This window comes from Helianthus annuus, chromosome 16, assembly GCF_002127325.2.
Source record: "Helianthus annuus cultivar XRQ/B chromosome 16, HanXRQr2.0-SUNRISE, whole genome shotgun sequence".
NCBI lineage: Eukaryota > Viridiplantae > Streptophyta > Magnoliopsida > Asterales > Asteraceae > Helianthus > Helianthus annuus.
Window position 1 is genome coordinate 42,606,477 of NC_035448.2, and position 11,071 is coordinate 42,617,547.

An 11,071-nucleotide genomic window follows, 5' to 3' on the forward strand; every position below is an offset into this window, starting at 1 on the left:
TTACACTAAATTTAAATCAACTAACAAATATAACTTATCTCTAATCACATAGTTGGAAACCAACCGATTACCCCTTCCCCTCAATAAGTTCGGTCACCATATGGGTGACACAAATTGTCCTATTTTGATTATTATAATCTCAAGAGCTTAATATCTAGCCTACATATTGCTTAGTGGATAATGGGAGTGTATGGTCTATAAAATTGCTTAAAAGACTAAACCTTATCATTCATTGCAACAACACAAAATTGCAACTCCCTTTTTTCTTCTTTGATGCTCTCGGCCGAACTCCAAAGCCCACCCACCAACACTTCAAATTTTCCATCTTGCAATTTAATATACAACCAGGGGTGAAGGATCGCATACGAGGAGACCCGGTGCTTGCGGATCGTCAAGGACCTCACCCCAATGCTTTTAACCACTCGTTTTTTCGACTAGTTTCTTCCCTAGCCTCGAGCTAGTAGTAAGTGACTCTAAACGCCTTTTTAATCTATTCTAAAGTGGTTAATAAGAATTTTGACGGATGAAATTTATGAACATGTAAGAACAAAATTTAAAGTCTACTAAAATAATATAAACAAAGCGGTTAATAGATGAATATTGGTGTAAAACTTATAAGACTTGTTTTGTTATGATTATTTAGTGTTGTTTCATGCTAGTGTTAGTTCGGATCGTCATCTAACCCGACTAAGTCATGTTCATGGAACATGACCTAGTGTATGTTATAGTGTGAAAAGTGGTTAGATGAAGACCACTACTACATATCAAACATGAGCTTGTGTAAAGACAATTTTTCTTATGAAATAGACTTGTAAACTAGTAGATCTACGGATCTACAAGTGGTATTTTCAAAGGACCAAGTGTCAAAAGAAATCATATTTTTAAAAACCGGATCTTTCCTAAACAAGAGTGATTTTTGTGAACACACAAGTGTGTAGACACTTGTGTAACACAAAGTTTTGACAAAAGAACTATTTTTGTAGTATTCGACAAGAAGTTGTAAAGATGTAACTTCTTTAAAAACGAGACTCTCAAGAAACCGAGTTGATTTATACAAAGACCCACTAAAAGTAATGGAAAGTTACTACATATTTTAGATAAACCACAAGTTCGTGTATTTTTGCGATATATATCTATTTTGACTAGTTTGATGGTTTGAATATTGTTTATTGTTGATTGAGAAAATTGTTGATTTAAATTTTAAAAGAAAATGATACGCTTGAAAGCGTGGCCACCTCCAGTTACAGGGGAAACTCTGGCGAAATTTTTCCAAAAACCTAACACTTGGAAATATTTTCATCACAAGTGTTATAAATATATTTCTAACCTGTTTGCAAAAATGTAAATTTCGCCACGATTTTATTTACAAAATTTCTAAGTGTCGGAGGTGGGATTTTCACAAAATAAAACTTGATAAATATATATTTGATATATATATATATTTTTCATAACAACACTTGTGAGATTTTTATGATTATTTTGTGAACTATACAAATATTGTTTTTAGGGTAAAAATAATATTACCAAATAGTAACGATTCCAAAATAATACGAACGCCTTCACAATAAATATTAAGTTACAATGGTATTATTAATACCACCCGATCTTTAAACGTAACTTTCACATTTTCGGAAAAATACTAGTGAACGCGTATTTTGACAAGAGTATTATTTTGGGAAAAAAAATTACATGGATTAAAATATAATATTTTTGGGAAAAATATTTATATTTTGGAAGTAAAGTATTTTTGATTAATGAAATAAAATATATTTTATTAAGTTTTTTATTAATAAAATATATTTCGTTAATTCACAAACGCACATGTATTAAAGCCCCCATCCTTGGGAAGGAAAATATTTACCAAATATTTGCAAGGTGTAATTACGAAATAGTTGTCTAACTATTTCCCAAAGACATCAAACTTTAAGCTAAGGCAAGGCCGTCCGTCTAATAAAAGTTAGTACGTGTAGGTCGTCGCACAACAGATTGATCAGGAGATTTTCTTGATAGAGACGCACCACTGTGAGTTCATGTCCCCCTTTTTCTCTTAACTGTTTTCAGTTTTTAAACTGCGGGGGTGAAATACATGTTACAAATGTTTACGAATACTCTTATACATGGTATGGTTAGCGTAAGGAGGGTTACTACTTAGATCATGTGAGTGGGTAGGCGCAACTTGAGGCCATTAATCCTCATTGTAGGACCGAGGGACAGTAGCGGTAGATCTATCTGGGTGTAGCGAGCCCAGCCCCAGGCCCAGCATAACGGACCTCGGGGTGACATTGTACCCAACGCAAAATCCGCTAGGTTTGAGTCTTCCTACTTGCACTTCACACATATCAATGGCCTTGCAAACCATTGGTGATCTTTTTTTCCTAATTTGCTACATACCAGGATTTTATATGTCACACCCCAACCGATGGCGGAAACATCGGGATGAGACGAACAAATTGCTCAAAACAACATAACACTAAGTGTGACAATATAGATTAAATCATTTTATTAAATTCAAATGAAAGGTAGATTGTTTCAAATAAACAAACATAGTTCAACATTAACTAAAATGCTAAAATGGGTTTCTAATGCCATCCTAGTTTTTTCTTGATTCTTGAATATTCAACCTGCAATATGTATTAAAATAAAATCAACAAAAGCATGTTGGCGATTATACAAGTTTGATACATAGCATAATACAAGTTTAAAAGTTTGCTCATATCCAATGTGAATAACATGATATCATATTAACAGTATACTCGAAACGATGTTACTCTATGTGTCCAAACCAAAGTTTAACGCAATTAACGTGCCTATCCCAAAGTTTAACAGGAGGTTTTAACATAGATTAACCTAACAATACCCGCGAGAATAACGGGAGGGCCGTTTCTCAACCTATAGCGCTACCATTGTTAGGGGAGGCTTGCAAAGTTAATGAACACATAGTCATGAGAGTTTACAATAGGATAACACGTCTAACATGAATCAAATGTATCACATGAAGTTTGGATAGTGTGTGCATAAAATTGTTTAACGTGAATGTGATGTTTGATATAGAATACATATTGCACCCAAAAGTGTTAAAATGGAAAATGGGTCATGTATACTCACATTGATTGCGTTGCGAATTTCTTGTAATAACGCACGAGTAAAGGTGGAAATCTCCAAGAGGACGAACGAGAACGATTATCCTAAAATGATAACGATCTTGTTAACGGTCGTAGGTTAAATCTAATATTTATCTCGTTAGTAACTTTAAATGTTATAAATGAATTAACATAATTTGTTAATTATAAATAGTTTTATTAAGAAAGGCGTTAAAATGTAAAAGCTTAAATAGGAAAGGATTATAAATAAAGGTTTATGGGTTTTAAAAATGAACTTAAACTTAACAAGTAAACCCCAAAAAAATTCTCAGAACCCGCACAAGACAGGCGGTCAATTAGATAGATAAAAATGAATAACAAGCATTTAGCATAAGAACACATGCTTTCTTTTCAGTCATCCAAAAGGGTTGTTGATTTTGTAAAAAAATAAACCAATGCAGTGAGTTTGCATTGTTTTTAATTTGAACAGCATGTTATCTTCTCCTTATTAAATCAATTCGAAGAGAACAACCCAACCCAACTGCTTATGTTCTCTTTTCTATTCCCTTTTTTTTTATTTAGAAAAACAGGGATTAATTACCAACATAATGATATGTGCTATTATGGTTATATGTCATATATCATATTTCGAGTTTACTGCAAAAACCTATCTCTTGATTTAAAATTATGTATTTGTTTAAGAAAAATATATGTCTTATTGTTACATGAACTGTTATAAATATATAGGCTAAAAGTAAAAGAATAAGATTTAAACAAAACGAATGGAGCAAGAATATTGTACCGCCACGAAAAGACGTGAACCCGAACCATCTATATCATCTTCACCGAATGGAAAACAGGTGCGGACGAACGTCGTGATGTGTGAATCCCGTTGCAAACCTCAGATGTCGTTTTCGTCTCCGGACTCCGACAGGCTCCGGTGAACCCCCAACGACGTGCAACGCTATACGAAGGGTGATATGGTATTGTGTCAAACAAGTGGGGCGGACCGTATAAGATGGTGTGTCGAAATGGATGAGAGGCCTCGGTTTTATAGTGTCTCGCACGACTCGTAAACTTGGCAACGATCTGACATTGATTTGTATTTGTGATAAAAATGGTTCAGGATTTGCGTAAAGATGGAAACGCGGAATGCCAGCGAGTTACCGAACAATCAGCGTGAAATCAGAATAAAAGAAGAAAAAGGAAGGTTGCTAACTTTGGTCGATTTCGTTTTGGCGGCAATCTTTGAAAGTAATTCAAATGTACGCTTGTATAAAAGTTTAAACGTTAATAACTCATATTGATTTTAAGACTATGGACGAGTGGTTTAGTTGTTACTTGGTGAGCGGGTATACCCGGGTACGAAACCCGCGTGTTTATTTTTAAATTTTTTATTTTGAAGGAAAAATGTTACCAATTAACCCCTTAACTATTAAAGGCTTAGTTAACTAAAAAGTCTAACGTGGTTAAGTTATATAACTTATATCAACTCAAACTAACTTTCAAACCTAACAACTAGGTTATTTTTATAAAAATAAAAAGAATAAAACTTTTATTTGTAAATTTAATTAATTTAATTTATTAAACTAACTAGGTTATAACCCCGTGTATTACACGGGGTTGAATAAATAAATTTTATATACTAAATAATAAAATAATATCTCTTTAAAAATCTCATTTATTTTATGGGTTGATTAAATATAATTTTATATATTAAATAATAAAAGTTATATCTATAAGAACCATATTGTACGTGTTGAATAAATTTAATTTTATATATCAAATAAAAAAGTTATATCTTTAAAACCACGTGTATTACACGGGTTGAATAAATGTAATATTGTTTACCAAATAATAAAATAATACATCTTTAAAAAACCTCATTTATTACATGGGTTGACTAAATGTAATTTTATATATCAAATAATAAAAAATACATTTTTAAAAATATGCGCATTACACAGTTTGAATAAAGGTAATTTTCTGTACTAAATAATAAAAAAATATATATCCTTTAAAAACCCCGTGTATTGTACGAATTGAATAAATCTATTTTTATATATCAAATAATAAAAAGTTATAACTTAAGTAAATGTAATTCTGTATAGTGAAAACAAAAATATTTAATATAATAATACAAAGTTTAGTTTTCGTGATAAAAATATATTATTCTGTTGTTGTAAAATTTGTTAATGAAGTCTCAGTAAATTTAACCCTTTATTTAAAACTCCGTAAATGTATAAATGATAAATAATAATAATTAATTTTATTTTAAGTTTCGTAAAATCTATTTGATACCAAACTAAACAAAACGCCCAAATATAATTAATTCAAATAAATAATTTTATAAATGAGAAGGAGTTTAAACTAAAAGTAGAGGGTGGTGGGAACCAAAATGAAAGTTGGGAGTGACATTGGCCAATTTTGCTTAGTTTAGGGTGATAAAATCCATTTCCCCAAAAAATAATACAAAAAAAGAAAAAAAACACAAGTCGTTAAAAATTTCTTTATACACCACATTTGTTGTTTTAATTGTGGGTTTGTCGTCTTTGTCTAATATTAGTAATTTGACTTCATATATAGATTTTACTTTTGATAAAGCGACAGACAATTGAACATGGGTGAAAACAAGTTATTTCAAATAAAAAGCAGCTCAATAGATGATGTCTTTAGTTTTTGTTGATTGTCATTATGCAACATACACTTAATGGATTGTATTTATATAATTTATAATTAAATATTGTAAATAAAAAAGGTGATGGCATTTATTAAGTGTTTGGGAATGATAATTTTAAAAAAGGAAACCAAAAATTAAGATAGTAATAACGAAATTACAATTTAGTTATAGAAAAGGACTTGATATAAAAGAAAGCATATTCTCGGATTCAAAGTAAAAGATCTAATACATATAAAAAATGATTTAATTAAATTAAAAAATGTAGAATCTATGAAAGGACATCTAAAGCTAAGGTTACAAAGTAAAGGAAGTCCGAGAGAATTAAGATATTAAACTAATAATATTTTGTATGAGGGTTATTTATAATATAAGATATTAAACAAAATAATATTTTGTAGGAGGGATATTTATAATTAATTAGAAGAAAGTAAATTAAAATAATAATTATCTATAAGAGATGGTCTAATATAACGACAAGTGTCCCTAAAGTGGTTTCTTTTATTATATAGTATAGATAAGTAAATAACCATATTGATAATTAAAAATTAGAAAAAAAAAATCTTTCGACGTTCATTTTTTTTCGCGAAAAATTTCCGAGTTTCAAGGATTAGGATTCAAATATTCAAAACGGATCGGATTTTGGAATGAGTCGATTTCGACGGATGTTACATTATACTTACGAAAGTTTTTACATACTCACTTACACATGAACTCGCTCAACAATTTTTGTTGATTTTTCCAACTTACATGTATTTCAGGGAACTAAGGATTCTGGCACGGTATGCTACGTTTTCCCGCTGCATAAGAGTTATGAGGTCATTCAAGTTTAGGGGATGTGACTTTTACCTGGACGAGTCACAGTCCTTAAACTGCGTCTATTTCATGTTGATGTTTGTGTCTTTCAAACAATGTTTTATGTTGTTAGATTGTAATTTCCGTTGCATGTGTCGACGCCTTAAGACAACGTTATGTTACTCTTGTTTTAAAACTTATATCAATGGATGATCGGCATGGTTTTACTTTCATATAGCTTTGTTATGATTAAGCTATGGTATTAAGAAGTCACACCAAAATAAACCACGCTTCCGCAAAGCCAGGGTGTGACAGCGCGAGTGCAGTATATAAAAGTCAAATCCTTCAAAAGTGCCATCGTTCTCTTGCATTCCTTGTTTTCTTGGCTTTCCGTCATGATATGTTGTTAGGCCTCCAAATCCAAGATCTCACTCAGCTAAAGCAACCAACAGGTGTGCGGAATCCACCTGATGATCAACCACTGTAGATGAACACAAGAATGCAAGGATTTGAGAGAGAAATCAAGAATACACAGAGTATTCTTGATGAAGATGAATGACGTCACTCACACAAAGCGCCGCCAGACAAAAGAGAATGATTAGGGCACAGAAATTCACACAGAAATCGTTACCTTGTCTATTCCATATTAAAGTATATATACAAGGTGAAACCCGGACTTTCAACACTAAATTGAAAGCCCGGACAAAACATAGAGCACAAAGCCAACACAGAGTTTTTGCCACAAAACTCAGACAAGCCTAATCTATACAAAACTCAGACAAAGCTAGTCTAAATAAACTCTGTCTAAAATTAAACTCTTTCCAAAATAAACTCTTTCTAGCCAATAAACTCTTTCTAGACAATAAACTCTTTCTAGCCATAAACTCTTTCCAAAATAAACTCTTTCTAGCCAATAAACTCTTTCTAGACAATAAACTCTTTCTAGCCATAAACTCTTTCCAAAATAAACTCTTTCCAACATAAACTCTTTCCAAACTTTGGACATTGTTCAATAAAGACCCTAAATGTTGGAAGCCTTGCACTTATCACCCAAAAGTGCATTAACAAACTCCCCCTTGATCAGTACATGGTCTTCATTGAACTTGAGATCTTCAAACTTCCATTGGTAACATGGGAGTCATGCACTTATCACCTAAAGTGCATTAACAAACTCCCCCTTGATCAGTGCATGGTCTTCATTGGACTTGAGATCTTCATCCTTTCTTCGAGAGCTGCTTCCTGCCCAGACCTTGTTCTTCACACAGAACTGAACCACCTTGATGGACTGGTCAGCTAGAACACGATCTTCTTCATTGTATTTTAGAGGCAGGCGCAGAAGCTTCTTCAGATGTGCTCCCCTAAAGTTTGCAAGCCAAATCAGATCCAGCACCTTAGCAATCTCCTCCGTCACTTTCGTTTTAGAAATCACTGATTCCCCTGTCTTGAGATGCACGAGCCAGATGCACACAGCTTCTCCAAATATTCCATCTTGAGATGAACGATCCAGATGCACACAGCTTCTCCAATCTTTCATCTTGAGATGAACGATCCAGACCTGAAACACTTAACCCAGGATTAAGAAACTTGACCCCAAAGATATCGGCCCAAACCTGGATCCCAAAAATAACTTCCAATACCCCAGAATAAACAATTGAAACATTAAACAATCAATATTTAATAACTTATTTAAACAATTTTCATAACCCTAGAGTATACTTAATATGATAACTCGCACATAGAAACAAGAAAGCAAAATCTTTTTGTGATTTTTCAAATTTTGACTGAAATGGAAATTAAACCTACGAACACACTTACACTAATTATCTTTTTGTGAAGTCGGAGCAAAGGAATCATATCGGTTTTTCTGTCTGTATCCAACACAGAAACCATAGCATTTAGCTTTAATGTTTTAGAATAATGTTGACAGTTCAAGATGTTCAACGGTATTGTGGTCCACTTAAGTTTTAGCACGCTTTCGAACACTGTTTTCGAGATATGGAATTAAGTGTATTAAGCTGACATTAACTGTGTTAACCCACCTCAGAATATACTCCCGTATCAAGGTATGCGCGAGAGATCATCTTACTGGTGAGTATACCATTTATCATCTGTTTTGACGTATAAGCTAATGTGAGATACTCACTTATTTGATTTTCAGATGCAAAGGGCACAAGAGCAAGTCATTTGTGATAGAATCACTTATTGAGGATAGACTTGACTCCCGCAAGATTTTGAGGGACATGTGATTGTTTATCACTTATTTGGGTCGGATGCATCATGTTTTGAAGATATTTACACGTATGTATGGTATCATGGAAGATCTAGACTTGCGTCCCCGTTATTTTCGGTAAAAGAAGCAACCATGATACCCAGATGATAAACAGCATAAAGACCACGTATCTCAGAACCTCGGCAATCTATCAAACGAAATTACGGTACCAAGACCATATATCCGAGAGATGCGCCACACGAGTTACGCAGTTCATTATGTTTATATACCAAAAACAGGTTCTTATTTACGCGTAAAACCTACCGATGCAACGTATAATGAAGCTGTCACATTTAATAGTTAATCTCATATATATATAGCCATAGTCCTGCACCAGATACGACTAACCGATGTACTATCATTTCCCTTATATCTCAACACGACTTCATTTTAGATTTTTCATATGTTTTTGTATTTTTCTGAAAATTTATCCTACAACTAAGTAAAATATTTTTGGAGTTTTTCAAATTTTTCGAAAGCGGTAAGAACTATACAGAAAAATAAAATAAAGTTTCTATGCGAGTTTGGAAATCATTTTACTCTGGGTTGATCATGCCAATCATTCGGACCAGATTTTCAAATCTAGCCCGATCGAATGTTTTCGTAAACAGGTCGGCAAGATTATCCAAGGTGTCTACCCTAACCACTTCTATCAACCCCTTCTCAGCACAGTCGCGAATAAAGTGATGCCTAACATCTATGTGCTTAGTGCGTGAGTGATTTACCGGATTGTTTGTTATGGAAATGGCAGAGTTATTATCAACAAGGATAGGAGTTCGAGTAAAATTCAAACCGTAGTCCCTCATTTGCTGCTGAATCCACAAAACCTGAGCACAACAGCTTGAAGCAGCAATGTACTCGGCCTCGCACGTGGATAGAGAAACAGCAACTTGCTTTTTGCATTGCCAAGAGACAAGACGGTTTCCAAGAAGTTGTGCGCCACCAGAGGTTGACTTTCTGTTCATCCGGCACCCTCCGAAATCTGCGTCAGCATATGCCATCAAATCGAGACCACCTTCAGCTGGATACCACAATCCAAGCTTAGGCGTTCCTTTCAGATATCTGAAAATACGCTTGACAGCTTTCAAGTGCGACTCCTTCGGAGTTGATTGGTACCTAGCACACAAACAAACAGAGAACATAATATCTGGTCGTGAAGCAGTTAGATACATCAATGAACCTATCATTGCTCGATATAGAGTAGGATCCACTTCAGGATCTTTCTCATCATCGGGTGAGAGCTTGAGATTTGTCGGTAGAGGCGTGTCATAGGGTAAGCTATCTTCCAATCCAAATCTTTTGAGAATCTCGTGGACATACTTTGTCTGATGCACGTACGTCCCGGTTTTTTCTTGACTCACTTGAAGACCTAAAAAGAATGATAACTCGCCCATCGCGCTCATTTCAAACTTTGACTTCATCACCTTCTCAAACTCACGACACAACTCTTCATTTGAAGAACCAAAGATTATGTCATCAACGTAAATTTGCACGATCAGAAAGTCTCCCCCTTTCTTCAAAATGAACAGTGTGGAGTCGATTGCACCACGCGAGAACCCATGCTCCAAAAGATGCTTTGACAACGTCTCGTACCAAGCTCGAGGGGCCTGATGGAGACCATAGAGAGCCTTGTCCAACAAATAGACCTTGTTGTCTAACCCTGGAGCTTCGAAACCCGGCGGTTGGGACACATACACAGTTTCATGCAATTTTCCATAAAGGAAGGCGCTTTTCACATCCAACTGATAGACTTTGATACGCATGTGTGCAGCAAAGGCTAGAAACAAACGAATAGCTTCCAGTCTTGCCACCGGTGCATAAACTTCTGTATAATCAATCCCTTCTTCCTGATTGAAGCCTTGAACAACCAACCGTGCCTTGTTTCTGACGACGACACCCTTATCGTCCTTCTTGCACTTGAAAACCCATTTCGTGTTGATTGCATGCTGGCCCTTAGGAAGATCGACCAAATTCCACACCTTTAACTTGTCGAACTGAGCTAACTCTTCTTGCATCGCCTCACACCAAGAATTATCCTTCAGAGCCATTTGATAGTTCTTCGGCTCTATCTGAGAGATAAAACATTCATGTAGGCTAAGATTGTAGATTTCCTCTTTCTTGATAGCAGAGAATAAACATTGCATTTCTGAAATACTCCTTCGCGTTTGCACTCCCGCAGTTGGATTCCCAATAATATTATCAACAGGATGATGAACATTTGTTCTTGGAACTGGGATTGCCGGAGCTTGA

The 11,071-nt window shown here is 34.4% G+C and overlaps 1 long non-coding RNA gene across 1 annotated transcript; it reads left to right on the forward strand.

The window, feature by feature from the left end:
* The first annotated feature begins 246 nt into the window (after positions 1-246).
* Positions 247-4,469, forward strand: LOC110906674. Its single transcript, XR_002573871.2, has 3 exons — positions 247-463; positions 1,971-2,022; positions 4,207-4,469. It is a non-coding gene; the product is annotated as an uncharacterized LOC110906674 (long non-coding RNA).
* Positions 4,470-11,071: the final 6,602 nt, after the last annotated feature.